Genomic DNA, 25,235 nt, shown 5'->3' on the forward strand with positions numbered 1-25,235 from the left:
CTAAGGGCCGCTCCATCAGATAGCCCAGACAGGCAGGCGTTGGTGGTATAGTGGTGAGCATAGCTGCCTTCCAAGCAGTTGACCCGGGTTCGATTCCCGGCCAACGCAGATCAAATCTTTAAATTGTTCAAAATGCATTTTTTGGAAATCAGACTCATGCTGAAAGCAAAGCTGACACACTTTTCGTGAAAATCAAAACCCCATCCAGGAAAGGTTCTTGCATCCTAGTTTCTGCAACTGTCTATCGGTGAGGGGATTGAAGCGAGCAGGGCTCCTGGCCCCTCCCCGACAAAGCCCTGACGAAGGCCTGACAAAGGCCTATTCGCCTTGCCCTGACGGGCCTTGGTCCCAGCAGGCCACCGAGCACAGCACCTCAGCCTATTAGAGTGAGGTTTCAGGATCTCTCTCATCCTGTAAACCAACATACTGAAGAAGGTGAAACGTGTGGCTGCGCTCCTCACATGCTGAAGCAGCAGCAGCCCTTTCCCTGAAGCAAAGTTCCTTCATTCCTCCCTCCCATAACCCTTAGCAGGGGATTTATGGTAATTGAGTTGAGTTTCCAAACTGGCCCTTCCTTCCTTCCTTCCCATATCTGCCAGCTCGAGAAGGCTTGTTTTGTTGCACCTGGGAAGTAAAGTATCTATTTGCGAGAGAGAGAGAATGAGAGAGAGAGACAGAGAGAGAGAGACAGAGAGAGAAGGGGAAGGGGTGTTGGCAGTTAGGGTGTGAGCTAGAGAAATGAGGCCTGTCTGCAAAAGGCCATGGGATGGGAGTGCGTGGTTGCAGGTTGTTTGGCTTTGTAAGGCCTACTGCCCGCTTCACTCGAAAATGGGTCTAGGGTTGTCGGTTTGTAGGCTGTAAAAGCCCAGAAAAGCTTTTGTTCTCCAGCCAGCAGAGTGGCGCAGCGGAAGCGTGCTGCGCCCATAACCCAGAGGTCGATGGATCGAAACCATCCTCTGCTAACTTTTTTCAAATTATGTTTTTGTGTCATGGCATTAGGGCACAAAGAGCTGTAAGTGCCTGGATGCAATGTCATTCCTTGAACTTGCTGCCTCGTTCCACTCTTGCGCTAAATAGGAGAGGGTCCCAGCCCAGCCAACAAAATGTACTGTTCAATCAAACCAAACTTAAAACCAAGCTCCTTTTTTAAGGGGTCCCGGGGAAATGTTGGGCTGACCGGCAAGACCTCATGATGCGAACTGCTTCTGCGTCAAACGCAAGCTTTTTTCATTCCCAGCCAATGACTTATTCTTATTTCTAAGGGCCGCTCCATCAGATAGCCCAGACAGGCAGGCATTGGTGGTATAGTGGTGAGCATAGCTGCCTTCCAAGCAGTTGACCCCGGTTCGATTCCCGGCCAACGCAGAGCAAATCTTTAAATGTTCAAAATGCATTTTTTGGAAATCAGACTCATGCTGAAAGCAAAGCTGACACACTTTTCGTGAAAATCAAAACCCCATCCAGGAAAGGTTCTTGCATCCTAGTTTCTGCAACTGTCTATCGGTGAGGGGATTGAAGCGAGCAGGGCTCCTGGCCCCTCCCCGACAAAGGCCTGACAAAGGCCTATTCGCCTTGCCCTGACGGGCCAAGGTCCCAGCAGGCCACCGAGCACAGCACCTCAGCCTATTAGAGTGAGGTTTCAGGATCTCTCTCATCCTGTAAACCAACATACTGAAGAAGGTGAAACGTGTGGCTGCGCTCCTCACATGCTGAAGCAGCAGCAGCCCTTTCCCTGAAGCAAAGTTCCTTCATTCCTCCCTCCCATAACCCTTAGCAGGGGATTTATGGTAATTGAGTTGAGTTTCCAAACTGGCCCTTCCTTCCTTCCTTCCCATATCTGCCAGCTCGAGAAGGCTTGTTTTGTTGCACCTGGGAAGTAAAGTATCTATTTGCGAGAGAGAGAGAATGAGAGAGAGAGACAGAGAGAGAGAGACAGAGAGAGAAGGGGAAGGGGTGTTGGCAGTTAGGGTGTGAGCTAGAGAAATGAGGCCTGTCTGCAAAAGGCCATGGGATGGGAGTGCGTGGTTGCAGGTTGTTTGGCTTTGTAAGGCCTACTGCCCGCTTCACTCGAAAATGGGTCTAGGGTTGTCGGTTTGTAGGCTGTAAAAGCCCAGAAAAGCTTTTGTTCTCCAACCAGCAGAGTGGCGCAGTGGAAGCGTGCTGGGCCCATAACCCAGAGGTCGATGGATCGAAACCATCCTCTGCTAACTTTTTTCAAATTATGTTTTTGTGTCATGGCATTAGGGCACAAAGAGCTGTAAGTGCCTGGATGCAATGTCATTCCTTGAACTTGCTGCCTCGTTCCACTCTTGCGCTAAATAGGAGAGGGTCCCAGCCCAGCCAACAAAATGTACTGTTCAATCAAACCAAACTTAAAACCAAGCTCCTTTTTTAAGGGGTCCCGGGGAAATGTTGGGCTGACCGGCAAGACCTCATGATGCGAACTGCTTCTGCGTCAAACGCAAGCTTTTTTCATTCCCAGCCAATGACTTATTCTTATTTCTAAGGGCCGCTCCATCAGATAGCCCAGACAGGCAGGCGTTGGTGGTATAGTGGTGAGCATAGCTGCCTTCCAAGCAGTTGACCCCGGTTCGATTCCCGGCCAACGCAGATCAAATCTTTAAATTGTTCAAAATGCATTTTTTGGAAATCAGACTCATGCTGAAAGCAAAGCTGACACACTTTTCGTGAAAATCAAAACCCCATCCAGGAAAGGTTCTTGCATCCTAGTTTCTGCAACTGTCTATCGGTGAGGGGATTGAAGCGAGCAGGGCTCCTGGCCCCTCCCCGACAAAGGCCTGACAAAGGCCTATTCGCCTTGCCCTGACGGGCCAAGGTCCCAGCAGGCCACCGAGCACAGCACCTCAGCCTATTAGAGTGAGGTTTCAGGATCTCTCTCATCCTGTAAACCAACATACTGAAGAAGGTGAAACGTGTGGCTGCACTCCTCACATGCTGAAGCAGCAGCAGCCCTTTCCCTGAAGCAAAGTTCCTTCATTCCTCCCTCCCATAACCCTTAGCAGGGGATTTATGGTAATTGAGTTGAGTTTCCAAACTGGCCCTTCCTTCCTTCCTTCCCATATCTGCCAGCTCGAGAAGGCTTGTTTTGTTGCACCTGGGAAGTAAAGTATCTATTTGCGAGAGAGAGAGAATGAGAGAGAGAGACAGAGAGAGAGAGACAGAGAGAGAAGGGGAAGGGGTGTTGGCAGTTAGGGTGTGAGCTAGAGAAATGAGGCCTGTCTGCAAAAGGCCATGGGATGGGAGTGCTTGGTTGCAGGTTGTTTGGCTTTGTAAGGCCTACTGCCCGCTTCACTCGAAAATGGGTCTAGGGTTGTCGGTTTGTAGGCTGTAAAAGCCCAGAAAAGCTTTTGTTCTCCAACCAGCAGAGTGGCGCAGCGGAAGCGTGCTGGGCCCATAACCCAGAGGTCGATGGATCGAAACCATCCTCTGCTAACTTTTTTCAAATTATGTTTTTGTGTCATGGCATTAGGGCACAAAGAGCTGTAAGTGCCTGGATGCAATGTCATTCCTTGAACTTGCTGCCTCGTTCCACTCTTGCGCTAAATAGGAGAGGGTCCCAGCCCAGCCAACAAAATGTACTGTTCAATCAAACCAAACTTAAAACCAAGCTCCTTTTTTAAGGGGTCCCGGGGAAATGTTGGGCTGACCGGCAAGACCTCATGATGCGAACTGCTTCTGCGTCAAACGCAAGCTTTTTTCATTCCCAGCCAATGACTTATTCTTATTTCTAAGGGCCGCTCCATCAGATAGCCCAGACAGGCAGGCGTTGGTGGTATAGTGGTGAGCATAGCTGCCTTCCAAACAGTTGACCCGGGTTCGATTCCCGGCCAACGCAGATCAAATCTTTAAATTGTTCAAAATGCATTTTTTGGAAATCAGACTCATGCTGAAAGCAAAGCTGACACACTTTTCGTGAAAATCAAAACCCCATCCAGGAAAGGTTCTTGCATCCTAGTTTCTGCAACTGTCTATCGGTGAGGGGATTGAAGCGAGCAGGGCTCCTGGCCCCTCCCCGACAAAGCCCTGACGAAGGCCTGACAAAGGCCTATTCGCCTTGCCCTGACGGGCCTTGGTCCCAGCAGGCCACCGAGCACAGCACCTCAGCCTATTAGAGTGAGGTTTCAGGATCTCTCTCATCCTGTAAACCAACATACTGAAGAAGGTGAAACGTGTGGCTGCGCTCCTCACATGCTGAAGCAGCAGCAGCCCTTTCCCTGAAGCAAAGTTCCTTCATTCCTCCCTCCCATAACCCTTAGCAGGGGATTTATGGTAATTGAGTTGAGTTTCCAAACTGGCCCTTCCTTCCTTCCTTCCCATATCTGCCAGCTCGAGAAGGCTTGTTTTGTTGCACCTGGGAAGTAAAGTATCTATTTGCGAGAGAGAGAGAATGAGAGAGAGAGACAGAGAGAGAGAGACAGAGAGAGAAGGGGAAGGGGTGTTGGCAGTTAGGGTGTGAGCTAGAGAAATGAGGCCTGTCTGCAAAAGGCCATGGGATGGGAGTGCGTGGTTGCAGGTTGTTTGGCTTTGTAAGGCCTACTGCCCGCTTCACTCGAAAATGGGTCTAGGGTTGTCGGTTTGTAGGCTGTAAAAGCCCAGAAAAGCTTTTGTTCTCCAACCAGCAGAGTGGCGCAGCGGAAGCGTGCTGGGCCCATAACCCAGAGGTCGATGGATCGAAACCATCCTCTGCTAACTTTTTTCAAATTATGTTTTTGTGTCATGGCATTAGGGCACAAAGAGCTGTAAGTGCCTGGATGCAATGTCATTCCTTGAACTTGCTGCCTCGTTCCACTCTTGCACTAAATAGGAGAGGGTCCCAGCCCAGCCAACAAAATGTACTGTTCAATCAAACCAAACTTAAAACCAAGCTCCTTTTTTAAGGGGTCCCGGGGAAATGTTGGGCTGACCGGCAAGACCTCATGATGCAAACTGCTTCTGCGTCAAACGCAAGCTTTTTTCATTCCCAGCCAATGACTTATTCTTATTTCTAAGGGCCGCTCCATCAGATAGCCCAGACAGGCAGGCGTTGGTGGTATAGTGGTGAGCATAGCTGCCTTCCAAGCAGTTGACCCGGGTTCGATTCCCGGCCAACGCAGATCAAATCTTTAAATTGTTCAAAATGCATTTTTTGGAAATCAGACTCATGCTGAAAGCAAAGCTGACACACTTTTCGTGAAAATCAAAACCCCATCCAGGAAAGGTTCTTGCATCCTAGTTTCTGCAACTGTCTATCGGTGAGGGGATTGAAGCGAGCAGGGCTCCTGGCCCCTCCCCGACAAAGCCCTGACGAAGGCCTGACAAAGGCCTATTCGCCTTGCCCTGACGGGCCTTGGTCCCAGCAGGCCACCGAGCACAGCACCTCAGCCTATTAGAGTGAGGTTTCAGGATCTCTCTCATCCTGTAAACCAACATACTGAAGAAGGTGAAACGTGTGGCTGCGCTCCTCACATGCTGAAGCAGCAGCAGCCCTTTCCCTGAAGCAAAGTTCCTTCATTCCTCCCTCCCATAACCCTTAGCAGGGGATTTATGGTAATTGAGTTGAGTTTCCAAACTGGCCCTTCCTTCCTTCCTTCCCATATCTGCCAGCTCGAGAAGGCTTGTTTTGTTGCACCTGGGAAGTAAAGTATCTATTTGCGAGAGAGAGAGAATGAGAGAGAGAGACAGAGAGAGAGAGACAGAGAGAGAAGGGGAAGGGGTGTTGGCAGTTAGGGTGTGAGCTAGAGAAATGAGGCCTGTCTGCAAAAGGCCATGGGATGGGAGTGCGTGGTTGCAGGTTGTTTGGCTTTGTAAGGCCTACTGCCCGCTTCACTCGAAAATGGGTCTAGGGTTGTCGGTTTGTAGGCTGTAAAAGCCCAGAAAAGCTTTTGTTCTCCAACCAGCAGAGTGGCGCAGCGGAAGCGTGCTGGGCCCATAACCCAGAGGTCGATGGATCGAAACCATCCTCTGCTAACTTTTTTCAAATTATGTTTTTGTGTCATGGCATTAGGGCACAAAGAGCTGTAAGTGCCTGGATGCAATGTCATTCCTTGAACTTGCTGCCTCGTTCCACTCTTGCGCTAAATAGGAGAGGGTCCCAGCCCAGCCAACAAAATGTACTGTTCAATCAAACCAAACTTAAAACCAAGCTCCTTTTTTAAGGGGTCCCGGGGAAATGTTGGGCTGACCGGCAAGACCTCATGATGCGAACTGCTTCTGCGTCAAACGCAAGCTTTTTTCATTCCCAGCCAATGACTTATTCTTATTTCTAAGGGCCGCTCCATCAGATAGCCCAGACAGGCAGGCGTTGGTGGTATAGTGGTGAGCATAGCTGCCTTCCAAGCAGTTGACCCCGGTTCGATTCCCGGCCAACGCAGATCAAATCTTTAAATTGTTCAAAATGCATTTTTTGGAAATCAGACTCATGCTGAAAGCAAAGCTGACACACTTTTCGTGAAAATCAAAACCCCATCCAGGAAAGGTTCTTGCATCCTAGTTTCTGCAACTGTCTATCGGTGAGGGGATTGAAGCGAGCAGGGCTCCTGGCCCCTCCCCGACAAAGGCCTGACAAAGGCCTATTCGCCTTGCCCTGACGGGCCAAGGTCCCAGCAGGCCACCGAGCACAGCACCTCAGCCTATTAGAGTGAGGTTTCAGGATCTCTCTCATCCTGTAAACCAACATACTGAAGAAGGTGAAACGTGTGGCTGCGCTCCTCACATGCTGAAGCAGCAGCAGCCCTTTCCCTGAAGCAAAGTTCCTTCATTCCTCCCTCCCATAACCCTTAGCAGGGGATTTATGGTAATTGAGTTGAGTTTCCAAACTGGCCCTTCCTTCCTTCCTTCCCATATCTGCCAGCTCGAGAAGGCTTGTTTTGTTGCACCTGGGAAGTAAAGTATCTATTTGCGAGAGAGAGAGAATGAGAGAGAGAGACAGAGAGAGAGAGACAGAGAGAGAAGGGGAAGGGGTGTTGGCAGTTAGGGTGTGAGCTAGAGAAATGAGGCCTGTCTGCAAAAGGCCATGGGATGGGAGTGCGTGGTTGCAGGTTGTTTGGCTTTGTAAGGCCTACTGCCCGCTTCACTCGAAAATGGGTCTAGGGTTGTCGGTTTGTAGGCTGTAAAAGCCCAGAAAAGCTTTTGTTCTCCAGCCAGCAGAGTGGCGCAGCGGAAGCGTGCTGCGCCCATAACCCAGAGGTCGATGGATCGAAACCATCCTCTGCTAACTTTTTTCAAATTATGTTTTTGTGTCATGGCATTAGGGCACAAAGAGCTGTAAGTGCCTGGATGCAATGTCATTCCTTGAACTTGCTGCCTCGTTCCACTCTTGCGCTAAATAGGAGAGGGTCCCAGCCCAGCCAACAAAATGTACTGTTCAATCAAACCAAACTTAAAACCAAGCTCCTTTTTTAAGGGGTCCCGGGGAAATGTTGGGCTGACCGGCAAGACCTCATGATGCGAACTGCTTCTGCGTCAAACGCAAGCTTTTTTCATTCCCAGCCAATGACTTATTCTTATTTCTAAGGGCCGCTCCATCAGATAGCCCAGACAGGCAGGCATTGGTGGTATAGTGGTGAGCATAGCTGCCTTCCAAGCAATTGACCCCGGTTCGATTCCCGGCCAACGCAGAGCAAATCTTTAAATGTTCAAAATGCATTTTTTGGAAATCAGACTCATGCTGAAAGCAAAGCTGACACACTTTTCGTGAAAATCAAAACCCCATCCAGGAAAGGTTCTTGCATCCTAGTTTCTGCAACTGTCTATCGGTGAGGGGATTGAAGCGAGCAGGGCTCCTGGCCCCTCCCCGACAAAGGCCTGACAAAGGCCTATTCGCCTTGCCCTGACGGGCCAAGGTCCCAGCAGGCCACCGAGCACAGCACCTCAGCCTATTAGAGTGAGGTTTCAGGATCTCTCTCATCCTGTAAACCAACATACTGAAGAAGGTGAAACGTGTGGCTGCGCTCCTCACATGCTGAAGCAGCAGCAGCCCTTTCCCTGAAGCAAAGTTCCTTCATTCCTCCCTCCCATAACCCTTAGCAGGGGATTTATGGTAATTGAGTTGAGTTTCCAAACTGGCCCTTCCTTCCTTCCTTCCCATATCTGCCAGCTCGAGAAGGCTTGTTTTGTTGCACCTGGGAAGTAAAGTATCTATTTGCGAGAGAGAGAGAATGAGAGAGAGAGACAGAGAGAGAGAGACAGAGAGAGAAGGGGAAGGGGTGTTGGCAGTTAGGGTGTGAGCTAGAGAAATGAGGCCTGTCTGCAAAAGGCCATGGGATGGGAGTGCGTGGTTGCAGGTTGTTTGGCTTTGTAAGGCCTACTGCCCGCTTCACTCGAAAATGGGTCTAGGGTTGTCGGTTTGTAGGCTGTAAAAGCCCAGAAAAGCTTTTGTTCTCCAACCAGCAGAGTGGCGCAGTGGAAGCGTGCTGGGCCCATAACCCAGAGGTCGATGGATCGAAACCATCCTCTGCTAACTTTTTTCAAATTATGTTTTTGTGTCATGGCATTAGGGCACAAAGAGCTGTAAGTGCCTGGATGCAATGTCATTCCTTGAACTTGCTGCCTCGTTCCACTCTTGCGCTAAATAGGAGAGGGTCCCAGCCCAGCCAACAAAATGTACTGTTCAATCAAACCAAACTTAAAACCAAGCTCCTTTTTTAAGGGGTCCCGGGGAAATGTTGGGCTGACCGGCAAGACCTCATGATGCGAACTGCTTCTGCGTCAAACGCAAGCTTTTTTCATTCCCAGCCAATGACTTATTCTTATTTCTAAGGGCCGCTCCATCAGATAGCCCAGACAGGCAGGCGTTGGTGGTATAGTGGTGAGCATAGCTGCCTTCCAAGCAGTTGACCCCGGTTCGATTCCCGGCCAACGCAGATCAAATCTTTAAATTGTTCAAAATGCATTTTTTGGAAATCAGACTCATGCTGAAAGCAAAGCTGACACACTTTTCGTGAAAATCAAAACCCCATCCAGGAAAGGTTCTTGCATCCTAGTTTCTGCAACTGTCTATCGGTGAGGGGATTGAAGCGAGCAGGGCTCCTGGCCCCTCCCCGACAAAGGCCTGACAAAGGCCTATTCGCCTTGCCCTGACGGGCCAAGGTCCCAGCAGGCCACCGAGCACAGCACCTCAGCCTATTAGAGTGAGGTTTCAGGATCTCTCTCATCCTGTAAACCAACATACTGAAGAAGGTGAAACGTGTGGCTGCGCTCCTCACATGCTGAAGCAGCAGCAGCCCTTTCCCTGAAGCAAAGTTCCTTCATTCCTCCCTCCCATAACCCTTAGCAGGGGATTTATGGTAATTGAGTTGAGTTTCCAAACTGGCCCTTCCTTCCTTCCTTCCCATATCTGCCAGCTCGAGAAGGCTTGTTTTGTTGCACCTGGGAAGTAAAGTATCTATTTGCGAGAGAGAGAGAATGAGAGAGAGAGACAGAGAGAGAGAGACAGAGAGAGAAGGGGAAGGGGTGTTGGCAGTTAGGGTGTGAGCTAGAGAAATGAGGCCTGTCTGCAAAAGGCCATGGGATGGGAGTGCGTGGTTGCAGGTTGTTTGGCTTTGTAAGGCCTACTGCCCGCTTCACTCGAAAATGGGTCTAGGGTTGTCGGTTTGTAGGCTGTAAAAGCCCAGAAAAGCTTTTGTTCTCCAACCAGCAGAGTGGCGCAGCGGAAGCGTGCTGGGCCCATAACCCAGAGGTCGATGGATCGAAACCATCCTCTGCTAACTTTTTTCAAATTATGTTTTTGTGTCATGGCATTAGGGCACAAAGAGCTGTAAGTGCCTGGATGCAATGTCATTCCTTGAACTTGCTGCCTCGTTCCACTCTTGCGCTAAATAGGAGAGGGTCCCAGCCCAGCCAACAAAATGTACTGTTCAATCAAACCAAACTTAAAACCAAGCTCCTTTTTTAAGGGGTCCCGGGGAAATGTTGGGCTGACCGGCAAGACCTCATGATGCGAACTGCTTCTGCGTCAAACGCAAGCTTTTTTCATTCCCAGCCAATGACTTATTCTTATTTCTAAGGGCCGCTCCATCAGATAGCCCAGACAGGCAGGCGTTGGTGGTATAGTGGTGAGCATAGCTGCCTTCCAAGCAGTTGACCCGGGTTCGATTCCCTGCCAACGCAGATCAAATCTTTAAATTGTTCAAAATGCATTTTTTGGAAATCAGACTCATGCTGAAAGCAAAGCTGACACACTTTTCGTGAAAATCAAAACCCCATCCAGGAAAGGTTCTTGCATCCTAGTTTCTGCAACTGTCTATCGGTGAGGGGATTGAAGCGAGCAGGGCTCCTGGCCCCTCCCCGACAAAGCCCTGACGAAGGCCTGACAAAGGCCTATTCGCCTTGCCCTGACGGGCCTTGGTCCCAGCAGGCCACCGAGCACAGCACCTCAGCCTATTAGAGTGAGGTTTCAGGATCTCTCTCATCCTGTAAACCAACATACTGAAGAAGGTGAAACGTGTGGCTGCGCTCCTCACATGCTGAAGCAGCAGCAGCCCTTTCCCTGAAGCAAAGTTCCTTCATTCCTCCCTCCCATAACCCTTAGCAGGGGATTTATGGTAATTGAGTTGAGTTTCCAAACTGGCCCTTCCTTCCTTCCTTCCCATATCTGCCAGCTCGAGAAGGCTTGTTTTGTTGCACCTGGGAAGTAAAGTATCTATTTGCGAGAGAGAGAGAATGAGAGAGAGAGACAGAGAGAGAGAGACAGAGAGAGAAGGGGAAGGGGTGTTGGCAGTTAGGGTGTGAGCTAGAGAAATGAGGCCTGTCTGCAAAAGGCCATGGGATGGGAGTGCGTGGTTGCAGGTTGTTTGGCTTTGTAAGGCCTACTGCCCGCTTCACTCGAAAATGGGTCTAGGGTTGTCGGTTTGTAGGCTGTAAAAGCCCAGAAAAGCTTTTGTTCTCCAACCAGCAGAGTGGTGCAGCGGAAGCGTGCTGGGCCCATAACCCAGAGGTCGATGGATCGAAACCATCCTCTGCTAACTTTTTTCAAATTATGTTTTTGTGTCATGGCATTAGGGCACAAAGAGCTGTAAGTGCCTGGATGCAATGTCATTCCTTGAACTTGCTGCCTCGTTCCACTCTTGCACTAAATAGGAGAGGGTCCCAGCCCAGCCAACAAAATGTACTGTTCAATCAAACCAAACTTAAAACCAAGCTCCTTTTTTAAGGGGTCCCGGGGAAATGTTGGGCTGACCGGCAAGACCTCATGATGCGAACTGCTTCTGCGTCAAACGCAAGCTTTTTTCATTCCCAGCCAATGACTTATTCTTATTTCTAAGGGCCGCTCCATCAGATAGCCCAGACAGGCAGGCGTTGGTGGTATAGTGGTGAGCATAGCTGCCTTCCAAGCAGTTGACCCGGGTTCGATTCCCGGCCAACGCAGATCAAATCTTTAAATTGTTCAAAATGCATTTTTTGGAAATCAGGCTCATGCTGAAAGCAAAGCTGACACACTTTTCGTGAAAATCAAAACCCCATCCAGGAAAGGTTCTTGCATCCTAGTTTCTGCAACTGTCTATCGGTGAGGGGATTGAAGCGAGCAGGGCTCCTGGCCCCTCCCCGACAAAGCCCTGACGAAGGCCTGACAAAGGCCTATTCGCCTTGCCCTGACGGGCCTTGGTCCCAGCAGGCCACCGAGCACAGCACCTCAGCCTATTAGAGTGAGGTTTCAGGATCTCTCTCATCCTGTAAACCAACATACTGAAGAAGGTGAAACGTGTGGCTGCGCTCCTCACATGCTGAAGCAGCAGCAGCCCTTTCCCTGAAGCAAAGTTCCTTCATTCCTCCCTCCCATAACCCTTAGCAGGGGATTTATGGTAATTGAGTTGAGTTTCCAAACTGGCCCTTCCTTCCTTCCTTCCCATATCTGCCAGCTCGAGAAGGCTTGTTTTGTTGCACCTGGGAAGTAAAGTATCTATTTGCGAGAGAGAGAGAATGAGAGAGAGAGACAGAGAGAGAGAGACAGAGAGAGAAGGGGAAGGGGTGTTGGCAGTTAGGGTGTGAGCTAGAGAAATGAGGCCTGTCTGCAAAAGGCCATGGGATGGGAGTGCGTGGTTGCAGGTTGTTTGGCTTTGTAAGGCCTACTGCCCGCTTCACTCGAAAATGGGTCTAGGGTTGTCGGTTTGTAGGCTGTAAAAGCCCAGAAAAGCTTTTGTTCTCCAACCAGCAGAGTGGCGCAGCGGAAGCGTGCTGGGCCCATAACCCAGAGGTCGATGGATCGAAACCATCCTCTGCTAACTTTTTTCAAATTATGTTTTTGTTTCATGGCATTGGGGCACAAAGAGCTGTAAGTGCCTGGATGCAATGTCATTCCTTGAACTTGCTGCCTCGTTCCACTCTTGCGCTAAATAGGAGAGGGTCCCAGCCCAGCCAACAAAATGTACTGTTCAATCAAACCAAACTTAAAACCAAGCTCCTTTTTTAAGGGGTCCCGGGGAAATGTTGGGCTGACCGGCAAGACCTCATGATGCGAACTGCTTCTGCGTCAAACGCAAGCTTTTTTCATTCCCAGCCAATGACTTATTCTTATTTCTAAGGGCCGCTCCATCAGATAGCCCAGACAGGCAGGCGTTGGTGGTATAGTGGTGAGCATAGCTGCCTTCCAAGCAGTTGACCCCGGTTCGATTCCCGGCCAACGCAGATCAAATCTTTAAATTGTTCAAAATGCATTTTTTGGAAATCAGACTCATGCTGAAAGCAAAGCTGACACACTTTTCGTGAAAATCAAAACCCCATCCAGGAAAGGTTCTTGCATCCTAGTTTCTGCAACTGTCTATCGGTGAGGGGATTGAAGCGAGCAGGGCTCCTGGCCCCTCCCCGACAAAGGCCTGACAAAGGCCTATTCGCCTTGCCCTGACGGGCCTTGGTCCCAGCAGGCCACCGAGCACAGCACCTCAGCCTATTAGAGTGAGGTTTCAGGATCTCTCTCATCCTGTAAACCAACATACTGAAGAAGGTGAAACGTGTGGCTGCGCTCCTCACATGCTGAAGCAGCAGCAGCCCTTTCCCTGAAGCAAAGTTCCTTCATTCCTCCCTCCCATAACCCTTAGCAGGGGATTTATGGTAATTGAGTTGAGTTTCCAAACTGGCCCTTCCTTCCTTCCTTCCCATATCTGCCAGCTCGAGAAGGCTTGTTTTGTTGCACCTGGGAAGTAAAGTATCTATTTGCGAGAGAGAGAGAATGAGAGAGAGAGACAGAGAGAGAGAGACAGAGAGAGAAGGGGAAGGGGTGTTGGCAGTTAGGGTGTGAGCTAGAGAAATGAGGCCTGTCTGCAAAAGGCCATGGGATGGGAGTGCGTGGTTGCAGGTTGTTTGGCTTTGTAAGGCCTACTGCCCGCTTCACTCGAAAATGGGTCTAGGGTTGTCGGTTTGTAGGCTGTAAAAGCCCAGAAAAGCTTTTGTTCTCCAGCCAGCAGAGTGGCGCAGCGGAAGCGTGCTGCGCCCATAACCCAGAGGTCGATGGATCGAAACCATCCTCTGCTAACTTTTTTCAAATTATGTTTTTGTGTCATGGCATTAGGGCACAAAGAGCTGTAAGTGCCTGGATGCAATGTCATTCCTTGAACTTGCTGCCTCGTTCCACTCTTGCGCTAAATAGGAGAGGGTCCCAGCCCAGCCAACAAAATGTACTGTTCAATCAAACCAAACTTAAAACCAAGCTCCTTTTTTAAGGGGTCCCGGGGAAATGTTGGGCTGACCGGCAAGACCTCATGATGCGAACTGCTTCTGCGTCAAACGCAAGCTTTTTTCATTCCCAGCCAATGACTTATTCTTATTTCTAAGGGCCGCTCCATCAGATAGCCCAGACAGGCAGGCATTGGTGGTATAGTGGTGAGCATAGCTGCCTTCCAAGCAGTTGACCCCGGTTCGATTCCCGGCCAACGCAGAGCAAATCTTTAAATGTTCAAAATGCATTTTTTGGAAATCAGACTCATGCTGAAAGCAAAGCTGACACACTTTTCGTGAAAATCAAAACCCCATCCAGGAAAGGTTCTTGCATCCTAGTTTCTGCAACTGTCTATCGGTGAGGGGATTGAAGCGAGCAGGGCTCCTGGCCCCTCCCCGACAAAGGCCTGACAAAGGCCTATTCGCCTTGCCCTGACGGGCCAAGGTCCCAGCAGGCCACCGAGCACAGCACCTCAGCCTATTAGAGTGAGGTTTCAGGATCTCTCTCATCCTGTAAACCAACATACTGAAGAAGGTGAAACGTGTGGCTGCGCTCCTCACATGCTGAAGCAGCAGCAGCCCTTTCCCTGAAGCAAAGTTCCTTCATTCCTCCCTCCCATAACCCTTAGCAGGGGATTTATGGTAATTGAGTTGAGTTTCCAAACTGGCCCTTCCTTCCTTCCTTCCCATATCTGCCAGCTCGAGAAGGCTTGTTTTGTTGCACCTGGGAAGTAAAGTATCTATTTGCGAGAGAGAGAGAATGAGAGAGAGAGACAGAGAGAGAGAGACAGAGAGAGAAGGGGAAGGGGTGTTGGCAGTTAGGGTGTGAGCTAGAGAAATGAGGCCTGTCTGCAAAAGGCCATGGGATGGGAGTGCGTGGTTGCAGGTTGTTTGGCTTTGTAAGGCCTACTGCCCGCTTCACTCGAAAATGGGTCTAGGGTTGTCGGTTTGTAGGCTGTAAAAGCCCAGAAAAGCTTTTGTTCTCCAACCAGCAGAGTGGCGCAGTGGAAGCGTGCTGGGCCCATAACCCAGAGGTCGATGGATCGAAACCATCCTCTGCTAACTTTTTTCAAATTATGTTTTTGTGTCATGGCATTAGGGCACAAAGAGCTGTAAGTGCCTGGATGCAATGTCATTCCTTGAACTTGCTGCCTCGTTCCACTCTTGCGCTAAATAGGAGAGGGTCCCAGCCCAGCCAACAAAATGTACTGTTCAATCAAACCAAACTTAAAACCAAGCTCCTTTTTTAAGGGGTCCCGGGGAAATGTTGGGCTGACCGGCAAGACCTCATGATGCGAACTGCTTCTGCGTCAAACGCAAGCTTTTTTCATTCCCAGCCAATGACTTATTCTTATTTCTAAGGGCCGCTCCATCAGATAGCCCAGACAGGCAGGCGTTGGTGGTATAGTGGTGAGCATAGCTGCCTTCCAAGCAGTTGACCCCCAACGCAGATCAAATCTTTAAATTGTTCAAAATGCATTTTTTGGAAATCAGACTCATGCTGAAAGCAAAGCTGACACACTTTTCGTGAAAATCAAAACCCCATCCAGGAAAGGTTCTTGCATCCTAGTTTCTGCAACTGTCTATCGGTGAGGGGATTGAAGCGAGCAGGGCTCCTGGCCCCTCCCCGACAAAGGCCTGACAAAGGCCTATTCGCCTTGCCCTGACGGGCCTTGGTCCCAGCAGGCCACCGAGCACAGCACCTCAGCCTATTAGAGTGAGGTTTCAGGATCTCTCTCATCCTGTAAACCAACATACTGAAGAAGGTGAAACGTGTGGCTGCGCTCCTCACATGCTGAAGCAGCAGCAGCCCTTTCCCTGAAGCAAAGTTCCTTCATTCCTCCCTCCCATAACCCTTAGCAGGGGATTTATGGTAATTGAGTTGAGTTTCCAAACTGGCCCTTCCTTCCTTCCTTCCCATATCTGCCAGCTCGAGAAGGCTTGTTTTGTTGCACCTGGGAAGTAAAGTATCTATTTGCGAGAGAGAGAGAATGAGAGAGAGAGACAGAGAGAGAGAGACAGAGAGAGAAGGGGAAGGGGTGTTGGCAGTTAGGGTGTGAGCTAGAGAAATGAGGCCTGTCTGCAAAAGGCCATGGGATGGGAGTGCGTGGTTGCAGGTTGTTTGGCTTTGTAAGGCCTACTGCCCGCTTCACTCGAAAATGGGTCTAGGGTTGTCGGTTTGTAGGCTGTAAAAGCCCAGAAAAGCTTTTGTTCTCCAACCAGCAGAGTGGCGCAGCGGAAGCGTGCTGGGCCCATAACCCAGAGGTCGATGGATTGAAACCATCCTCTGCTAACTTTTTTCAAATTATGTTTTTGTGTCATGGCATTAGGGCACAAAGAGCTGTAAGTGCCTGGATGCAATGTCATTCCTTGAACTTGCTGCCTCGTTCCACTCTTGCGCTAAATAGGAGAGGGTCCCAGCCCAGCCAACAAAATGTACTGTTCAATCAAACCAAACTTAAAACCAAGCTCCTTTTTTAAGGGGTCCCGGGGAAATGTTGGGCTGACCGGCAAGACCTCATGATGCGAACTGCTTCTGCGTCAAACGCAAGCTTTTTTCATTCCCAGCCAATGACTTATTCTTATTTCTAAGGGGCGCTCCATCAGATAGCCCAGACAGGCAGGCGTTGGTGGTATAGTGGTGAGCATAGCTGCCTTCCAAGCAGTTGACCCCGGTTCGATTCCCGGCCAACGCAGATCAAATCTTTAAATTGTTCAAAATGCATTTTTTGGAAATCAGACTCATGCTGAAAGCAAAGCTGACACACTTTTCGTGAAAATCAAAACCCCATCCAGGAAAGGTTCTTGCATCCTAGTTTCTGCAACTGTCTATCGGTGAGGGGATTGAAGCGAGCAGGGCTCCTGGCCCCTCCCCGACAAAGCCCTGACGAAGGCCTGACAAAGGCCTATTCGCCTTGCCCTGACGGGCCTTGGTCCCAGCAGGCCACCGAGCACAGCACCTCAGCCTATTAGAGTGAGGTTTCAGGATCTCTCTCATCCTGTAAACCAACATACTGAAGAAGGTGAAACGTGTGGCTGCGCTCCTCACATGCTGAAGCAGCAGCAGCCCTTTCCCTGAAGCAAAGTTCCTTCATTCCTCCCTCCCATAACCCTTAGCAGGGGATTTATGGTAATTGAGTTGAGTTTCCAAACTGGCCCTTCCTTCCTTCCTTCCCATATCTGCCAGCTCGAGAAGGCTTGTTTTGTTGCACCTGGGAAGTAAAGTATCTATTTGCGAGAGAGAGAGAATGAGAGAGAGAGACAGAGAGAGAGAGACAGAGAGAGAAGGGGAAGGGGTGTTGGCAGTTAGGGTGTGAGCTAGAGAAATGAGGCCTGTCTGCAAAAGGCCATGGGATGGGAGTGCGTGGTTGCAGGTTGTTTGGCTTTGTAAGGCCTACTGCCCGCTTCACTCGAAAATGGGTCTAGGGTTGTCGGTTTGTAGGCTGTAAAAGCCCAGAAAAGCTTTTGTTCTCCAACCAGCAGAGTGGCGCAGCGGAAGCGTGCTGGGCCCATAACCCAGAGGTCGATGGATCGAAACCATCCTCTGCTAACTTTTTTCAAATTATGTTTTTGTGTCATGGCATTAGGGCACAAAGAGCTGTAAGTGCCTGGATGCAATGTCATTCCTTGAACTTGCTGCCTCGTTCCACTCTTGCGCTAAATAGGAGAGGGTCCCAGCCCAGCCAACAAAATGTACTGTTCAATCAAACCAAACTTAAAACCAAGCTCCTTTTTTAAGGGGTCCCGGGGAAATGTTGGGCTGACCGGCAAGACCTCATGATGCGAACTGCTTCTGCGTCAAACGCAAGCTTTTTTCATTCCCAGCCAATGACTTATTCTTATTTCTAAGGGCCGCTCCATCAGTTAGCCCAGACAGGCAGGCGTTGGTGGTATAGTGGTGAGCATAGCTGCCTTCCAAGCAGTTGACCCGGGTTCGATTCCCGGCCAACGCAGATCAAATCTTTAAATTGTTCAAAATGCATTTTTTGGAAATCAGACTCATGCTGAAAGCAAAGCTGACACACTTTTCGTGAAAATCAAAACCCCATCCAGGAAAGGTTCTTGCATCCTAGTTTCTGCAACTGTCTATCTGTGAGGGGATTGAAGCGAGCAGGGCTCCTGGCCCCTCCCCGACAAAGCCCTGACGAAGGCCTGACAAAGGCCTATTCGCCTTGCCCTGACGGGCCTTGGTCCCAGCAGGCCACCGAGCACAGCACCTCAGCCTATTAGAGTGAGGTTTCAGGATCTCTCTCATCCTGTAAACCAACATACTGAAGAAGGTGAAACGTGTGGCTGCGCTCCTCACATGCTGAAGCAGCAGCAGCCCTTTCCCTGAAGCAAAGTTCCTTCATTCCTCCCTCCCATAACCCTTAGCAGGGGATTTATGGTAATTGAGTTGAGTTTCCAAACTGGCCCTTCCTTCCTTCCTTCCCATATCTGCCAGCTCGAGAAGGCTTGTTTTGTTGCACCTGGGAAGTAAAGTATCTATTTGCGAGAGAGAGAGAATGAGAGAGAGAGACAGAGAGAGAGAGACAGAGAGAGAAGGGGAAGGGGTGTTGGCAGTTAGGGTGTGAGCTAGAGAAATGAGGCCTGTCTGCAAAAGGCCATGGGATGGGAGTGCGTGGTTGCAGGTTGTTTGGCTTTGTAAGGCCTACTGCCCGCTTCACTCGAAAATGGGTCTAGGGTTGTCGGTTTGTAGGCTGTAAAAGCCCAGAAAAGCTTTTGTTCTCCAACCAGCAGAGTGGCGCAGCGGAAGCGTGCTGGGCCCATAACCCAGAGGTCGATGGATTGAAACCATCCTCTGCTAACTTTTTTCAAATTATGTTTTTGTGTCATGGCATTAGGGCACAAAGAGCTGTAAGTGCCTGGATGCAATGTCATTCCTTGAACTTGCTGCCTCGTTCCACTCTTGCGCTAAATAGGAGAGGGTCCCAGCCCAGCCAACAAAATGTACTGTTCAATCAAACCAAACTTAAAACCAAGCTCCTTTTTTAAGGGGTCCCGGGGAAATGTTGGGCTGACCGGCAAGACCTCATGATGCGAACTGCTTCTGCGTCAAACGCAAGCTTTTTTCATTCCCAGCCAATGACTTATTCTTATTTCTAAGGGGCGCTCCATCAGATAGCCCAGACAGGCAGGCGTTGGTGGTATAGTGGTGAGCATAGCTGCCTTCCAAGCAGTTGACCCCGGTTCGATTCCCGGCCAACGCAGATCAAATCTTTAAATTGTTCAAAATGCATTTTTTGGAAATCAGACTCATGCTGAAAGCAAAGCTGACACACTTTTCGTGAAAATCAAAACCCCATCCAGGAAAGGTTCTTGCATCCTAGTTTCTGCAACTGTCTATCGGTGAGGGGATTGAAGCGAGCAGGGCTCCTGGCCCCTCCCCGACAAAGCCCTGACGAAGGCCTGACAAAGGCCTATTCGCCTTGCCCTGACGGGCCTTGGTCCCAGCAGGCCACCGAGCACAGCACCTCAGCCTATTAGAGTGAGGTTTCAGGATCTCTCTCATCCTGTAAACCAACATACTGAAGAAGGTGAAACGTGTGGCTGCGCTCCTCACATGCTGAAGCAGCAGCAGCCCTTTCCCTGAAGCAAAGTTCCTTCATTCCTCCCTCCCATAACCCTTAGCAGGGGATTTATGGTAATTGAGTTGAGTTTCCAAACTGGCCCTTCCTTCCTTCCTTCCCATATCTGCCAGCTCGAGAAGGCTTGTTTTGTTGCACCTGGGAAGTAAAGTATCTATTTGCGAGAGAGAGAGAATGAGAGAGAGAGACAGAGAGAGAGAGACAGAGAGAGAAGGGGAAGGGGTGTTGGCAGTTAGGGTGTGAGCTAGAGAAATGAGGCCTGTCTGCAAAAGGCCATGGGATGGGAGTGCGTGGTTGCAGGTTGTTTGGCTTTGTAAGGCCTACTGCCCGCTTCACTCGAAAATGGGTCTAGGGTTGTCGGTTTGTAGGCTGTAAAAGCCCAGAAAAGCTTTTGTTCTCCAACCAGCAGAGTGGCGCAGCGGAAGCGTGCTGGGCCCATAACCCAGAGGTCGATGGATCGAAACCATCCTCTGCTAACTTTTTTCAAATTATGTTTTTGTGTCATGGCATTAGGGCACAAAGAGCTGTAAGTGCCTGGATGCAATGTCATTCCTTGAACTTGCTGCCTCGTTCCACTCTTGCGCTAAATAGGAGAGGGTCCCAGCCCAGCCAACAAAATGTACTGTTCAATCAAACCAAACTTAAAACCAAGCTCCTTTTTTAAGGGGTCCCGGGGAAATGTTGGGCTGACCGGCAAGACCTCATGATGCGAACTGCTTCTGCGTCAAACGCAAGCTTTTTTCATTCCCAGCCAATGACTTATTCTTATTTCTAAGGGCCGCTCCATCAGTTAGCCCAGACAGGCAGGCGTTGGTGGTATAGTGGTGAGCATAGCTGCCTTCCAAGCAGTTGACCCGGGTTCGATTCCCGGCCAACGCAGATCAAATCTTTAAATTGTTCAAAATGCATTTTTTGGAAATCAGACTCATGCTGAAAGCAAAGCTGACACACTTTTCGTGAAAATCAAAACCCCATCCAGGAAAGGTTCTTGCATCCTAGTTTCTGCAACTGTCTATCTGTGAGGGGATTGAAGCGAGCAGGGCTCCTGGCCCCTCCCCGACAAAGCCCTGACGAAGGCCTGACAAAGGCCTATTCGCCTTGCCCTGACGGGCCTTGGTCCCAGCAGGCCACCGAGCACAGCACCTCAGCCTATTAGAGTGAGGTTTCAGGATCTCTCTCATCCTGTAAACCAACATACTGAAGAAGGTGAAACGTGTGGCTGCGCTCCTCACATGCTGAAGCAGCAGCAGCCCTTTCCCTGAAGCAAAGTTCCTTCATTCCTCCCTCCCATAACCCTTAGCAGGGGATTTATGGTAATTGAGTTGAGTTTCCAAACTGGCCCTTCCTTCCTTCCTTCCCATATCTGCCAGCTCGAGAAGGCTTGTTTTGTTGCACCTGGGAAGTAAAGTATCTATTTGCGAGAGAGAGAGAATGAGAGAGAGAGACAGAGAGAGAGAGACAGAGAGAGAAGGGGAAGGGGTGTTGGCAGTTAGGGTGTGAGCTAGAGAAATGAGGCCTGTCTGCAAAAGGCCATGGGATGGGAGTGCGTGGTTGCAGGTTGTTTGGCTTTGTAAGGCCTACTGCCCGCTTCACTCGAAAATGGGTCTAGGGTTGTCGGTTTGTAGGCTGTAAAAGCCCAGAAAAGCTTTTGTTCTCCAACCAGCAGAGTGGCGCAGCGGAAGCGTGCTGGGCCCATAACCCAGAGGTCGATGGATCGAAACCATCCTCTGCTAACTTTTTTCAAATTATGTTTTTGTGTCATGGCATTAGGGCACAAAGAGCTGTAAGTGCCTGGATGCAATGTCATTCCTTGAACTTGCTGCCTCGTTCCACTCTTGCGCTAAATAGGAGAGGGTCCCAGCCCAGCCAACAAAATGTACTGTTCAATCAAACCAAACTTAAAACCAAGCTCCTTTTTTAAGGGGTCCCGGGGAAATGTTGGGCTGACCGGCAAGACCTCATGATGCGAACTGCTTCTGCGTCAAACGCGCAAGCTTTTTTCATTCCCAGCCAATGATTTATTCTTATTTCTAAGGGCCGCTCCATCAGATAGCCCAGACAGGCAGGTGTTGGTGGTATAGTGGTGAGCATAGCTGCCTTCCAAGCAGTTGACCCGGGTTCGATTCCCGGCCAACGCAGATCAAATCTTTAAATTGTTCAAAATGCATTTTTTGGAAATCAGACTCATGCTGAAAGCAAAGCTGACACACTTTTCGTGAAAATCAAAACCCCATCCAGGAAAGGTTCTTGCATCCTAGTTTCTGCAACTGTCTATCGGTGAGGGGATTGAAGCGAGCAGGGCTCCTGGCCCCTCCCCGACAAAGGCCTGACAAAGGCCTATTCGCCTTGCCCTGACGGGCCAAGGTCCCAGCAGGCCACCGAGCACAGCACCTCAGCCTATTAGAGTGAGGTTTCAGGATCTCTCTCATCCTGTAAACCAACATACTGAAGAAGGTGAAACGTGTGGCTGCGCTCCTCACATGCTGAAGCAGCAGCAGCCCTTTCCCTGAAGCAAAGTTCCTTCATTCCTCCCTCCCATAACCCTTAGCAGGGGATTTATGGTAATTGAGTTGAGTTTCCAAACTGGCCCTTCCTTCCTTCCTTCCCATATCTGCCAGCTCGAGAAGGCTTGTTTTGTTGCACCTGGGAAGTAAAGTATCTATTTGCGAGAGAGAGAGAATGAGAGAGAGAGACAGAGAGAGAGAGACAGAGAGAGAAGGGGAAGGGGTGTTGGCAGTTAGGGTGTGAGCTAGAGAAATGAGGCCTGTCTGCAAAAGGCCATGGGATGGGAGTGCGTGGTTGCAGGTTGTTTGGCTTTGTAAGGCCTACTGCCCGCTTCACTCGAAAATGGGTCTAGGGTTGTCGGTTTGTAGGCTGTAAAAGCCCAGAAAAGCTTTTGTTCTCCAACCAGCAGAGTGGCGCAGCGGAAGCGTGCTGGGCCCATAACCCAGAGGTCGATGGATCGAAACCATCCTCTGCTAACTTTTTTCAAATTATGTTTTTGTGTCATGGCATTAGGGCACAAAGAGCTGTAAGTGCCTGGATGCAATGTCATTCCTTGAACTTGCTGCCTCGTTCCACTCTTGCGCTAAATAGGAGAGGGTCCCAGCCCAGCCAACAAAATGTACTGTTCAATCAAACCAAACTTAAAACCAAGCTCCTTTTTTAAGGGGTCCCGGGGAAATGTTGGGCTGACCGGCAAGACCTCATGATGCGAACTGCTTCTGCATCAAACGCAAGCTTTTTTCATTCCCAGCCAATGACTTATTCTTATTTCTAAGGGCCGCTCCATCAGATAGCCCAGACAGGCAGGCGTTGGTGGTATAGTGGTGAGCATAGCTGCCTTCCAAACAGTTGACCCGGGTTCGATTCCCGGCCAACGCAGATCAAATCTTTAAATTGTTCAAAATGCATTTTTTGGAAATCAGACTCATGCTGAAAGCAAAGCTGACACACTTTTCGTGAAAATCAAAACCCCATCCAGGAAAGGTTCTTGCATCCTAGTTTCTGCAACTGTCTATCGGTGAGGGGATTGAAGCGAGCAGGGCTCCTGGCCCCTCCCCGACAAAGGCCTGACAAAGGCCTATTCGCCTTGCCCTGACGGGCCAAGGTCCCAGCAGGCCACCGAGCACAGCACCTCAGCCTATTAGAGTGAGGTTTCAGGATCTCTCTCATCCTGTAAACCAACATACTGAAGAAGGTGAAACGTGTGGCTGCGCTCCTCACATGCTGAAGCAGCAGCAGCCCTTTCCCTGAAGCAAAGTTCCTTCATTCCTCCCTCCCATAACCCTTAGCAGGGGATTTATGGTAATTGAGTTGAGTTTCCAAACTGGCCCTTCCTTCCTTCCTTCCCATATCTGCCAGCTCGAGAAGGCTTGTTTTGTTGCACCTGGGAAGTAAAGTATCTATTTGCGAGAGAGAGAGAATGAGAGAGAGAGACAGAGAGAGAGAGACAGAGAGAGAAGGGGAAGGGGTGTTGGCAGTTAGGGTGTGAGCTAGAGAAATGAGGCCTGTCTGCAAAAGGCCATGGGATGGGAGTGCGTGGTTGCAGGTTGTTTGGCTTTGTAAGGCCTACTGCCCGCTTCACTCGAAAATGGGTCTAGGGTTGTCGGTTTGTAGGCTGTAAAAGCCAAGAAAAGCTTTTGTTCTCCAACCAGCAGAGTGGCGCAGCGGAAGCGTGCTGGGCCCATAACCCAGAGGTCGATGGATTGAAACCATCCTCTGCTAACTTTTTTCAAATTATGTTTTTGTGTCATGGCATTAGGGCACAAAGAGCTGTAAGTGCCTGGATGCAATGTCATTCCTTGAACTTGCTGCCTCGTTCCACTCTTGCGCTAAATAGGAGAGGGTCCCAGCCCAGCCAACAAAATGTACTGTTCAATCAAACCAAACTTAAAACCAAGCTCCTTTTTTAAGGGGTCCCGGGGAAATGTTGGGCTGACCGGCAAGACCTCATGATGCGAACTGCTTCTGCGTCAAACGCAAGCTTTTTTCATTCCCAGCCAATGACTTATTCTTATTTCTAAGGGCCGCTCCATCAGGTAGCCCAGACAGGCAGGCGTTGGTGGTATAGTGGTGAGCATAGCTGCCTTCCAAGCAGTTGACCCGGGTTCGATTCCCGGCCAACGCAGATCAAATCTTTAAATTGTTCAAAATGCATTTTTTGGAAATCAGACTCATGCTGAAAGCAAAGCTGACACACTTTTCGTGAAAATCAAAACCCCATCCAGGAAAGGTTCTTGCATCCTAGTTTCTGCAACTGTCTATCGGTGAGGGGATTGAAGCGAGCAGGGCTCCTGGCCCCTCCCCGACAAAGGCCTGACAAAGGCCTATTCGCCTTGCCCTGACGGGCCAAGGTCCCAGCAGGCCACCGAGCACAGCACCTCAGCCTATTAGAGTGAGGTTTCAGGATCTCTCTCATCCTGTAAACCAACATACTGAAGAAGGTGAAACGTGTGGCTGCGCTCCTCACATGCTGAAGCAGCAGCAGCCCTTTCCCTGAAGCAAAGTTCCTTCATTCCTCCCTCCCATAACCCTTAGCAGGGGATTTATGGTAATTGAGTTGAGTTTCCAAACTGGCCCTTCCTTCCTTCCTTCCCATATCTGCCAGCTCGAGAAGGCTTGTTTTGTTGCACCTGGGAAGTAAAGTATCTATTTGCGAGAGAATGAGAGAGAGAGACAGAGAGAGAGAGACAGAGAGAGAAGGGGAAGGGGTGTTGGCAGTTAGGGTGTGAGCTAGAGAAATGAGGCCTGTCTGCAAAAGGCCATTGGATGGGAGTGCGTGGTTGCAGGTTGTTTGGCTTTGTAAGGCCTACTGCCCGCTTCACTCGAAAATGGGTCTAGGGTTGTCGGTTTGTAGGCTGTAAAAGCCCAGAAAAGCTTTTGTTCTCCAACCAGCAGAGTGGCGCAGCGGAAGCGTGCTGGGCCCATAACCCAGAGGTCGATGGATCGAAACCATCCTCTGCTAACTTTTTTCAAATTATGTTTTTGTGTCATGGCATTAGGGCACAAAGAGCTGTAAGTGCCTGGATGCAATGTCATTCCTTGAACTTGCTGCCTCGTTCCACTCTTGCGCTAAATAGGAGAGGGTCCCAGCCCCCCGACAAAGCCCTGACGAAGGCCTGACAAAGGCCTATTCGCCTTGCCCTGACGGGCCTTGGTCCCAGCAGGCCAGCGAGCACAGCACCTCAGCCTATTAGAGTGAGGTTTCAGGATCTCTCTCATCCTGTAAACCAACATACTGAAGAAGGTGAAACGTGTGGCTGCGCTCCTCACATGCTGAAGCAGCAGCAGCCCTTTCCCTGAAGCAAAGTTCCTTCATTCCTCCCTCCCATAACCCTTAGCAGGGGATTTATGGTAATTGAGTTGAGTTTCCAAACTGGCCCTTCCTTCCTTCCTTCCCATATCTGCCAGCTCGAGAAGGCTTGTTTTGTTGCACCTGGGAAGTAAAGTATCTATTTGCGAGAGAGAGAGAATGAGAGAGAGAGACAGAGAGAGAGA

The 25,235-nt window shown here is 49.9% G+C and overlaps 9 non-coding genes across 9 annotated transcripts; all 9 read left to right on the forward strand.

Moving 5' to 3' along the window:
• The first annotated feature begins 36 nt into the window (after positions 1-36).
• Positions 37-108, forward strand: TRNAG-UCC (transfer RNA glycine (anticodon UCC)). Its single transcript has one exon. It is a non-coding gene; the product is annotated as a tRNA-Gly (tRNA).
• Positions 109-2,135: 2,027 nt separating this feature from the next.
• Positions 2,136-2,207, forward strand: TRNAM-CAU (transfer RNA methionine (anticodon CAU)). The gene has a single exon. It is a non-coding gene; the product is annotated as a tRNA-Met (tRNA).
• A 2,834-nt stretch (positions 2,208-5,041) lies between these two features.
• TRNAG-UCC (transfer RNA glycine (anticodon UCC)) lies at positions 5,042-5,113 on the forward strand. Its single transcript has one exon. It is a non-coding gene; the product is annotated as a tRNA-Gly (tRNA).
• Positions 5,114-8,386: 3,273 nt separating this feature from the next.
• On the forward strand, positions 8,387-8,458 carry TRNAM-CAU (transfer RNA methionine (anticodon CAU)). The gene has a single exon. It is a non-coding gene; the product is annotated as a tRNA-Met (tRNA).
• Positions 8,459-11,292: 2,834 nt separating this feature from the next.
• TRNAG-UCC (transfer RNA glycine (anticodon UCC)) lies at positions 11,293-11,364 on the forward strand. The gene has a single exon. It is a non-coding gene; the product is annotated as a tRNA-Gly (tRNA).
• A 3,273-nt stretch (positions 11,365-14,637) lies between these two features.
• TRNAM-CAU (transfer RNA methionine (anticodon CAU)) lies at positions 14,638-14,709 on the forward strand. The gene has a single exon. It is a non-coding gene; the product is annotated as a tRNA-Met (tRNA).
• Positions 14,710-17,528: 2,819 nt separating this feature from the next.
• TRNAG-UCC (transfer RNA glycine (anticodon UCC)) lies at positions 17,529-17,600 on the forward strand. Its single transcript has one exon. It is a non-coding gene; the product is annotated as a tRNA-Gly (tRNA).
• A 2,442-nt stretch (positions 17,601-20,042) lies between these two features.
• Positions 20,043-20,114, forward strand: TRNAG-UCC (transfer RNA glycine (anticodon UCC)). Its single transcript has one exon. It is a non-coding gene; the product is annotated as a tRNA-Gly (tRNA).
• Positions 20,115-23,793: 3,679 nt separating this feature from the next.
• On the forward strand, positions 23,794-23,865 carry TRNAG-UCC (transfer RNA glycine (anticodon UCC)). Its single transcript has one exon. It is a non-coding gene; the product is annotated as a tRNA-Gly (tRNA).
• The last annotated feature ends 1,370 nt before the right edge of the window (positions 23,866-25,235 follow it).

This window comes from Ambystoma mexicanum, chromosome 6q, assembly GCF_040938575.1.
Source record: "Ambystoma mexicanum isolate Mex_15411 chromosome 6q, UKY_AmexF1_1, whole genome shotgun sequence".
In the NCBI taxonomy this organism is placed as follows: Eukaryota; Metazoa; Chordata; class Amphibia; order Caudata; family Ambystomatidae; genus Ambystoma; species Ambystoma mexicanum.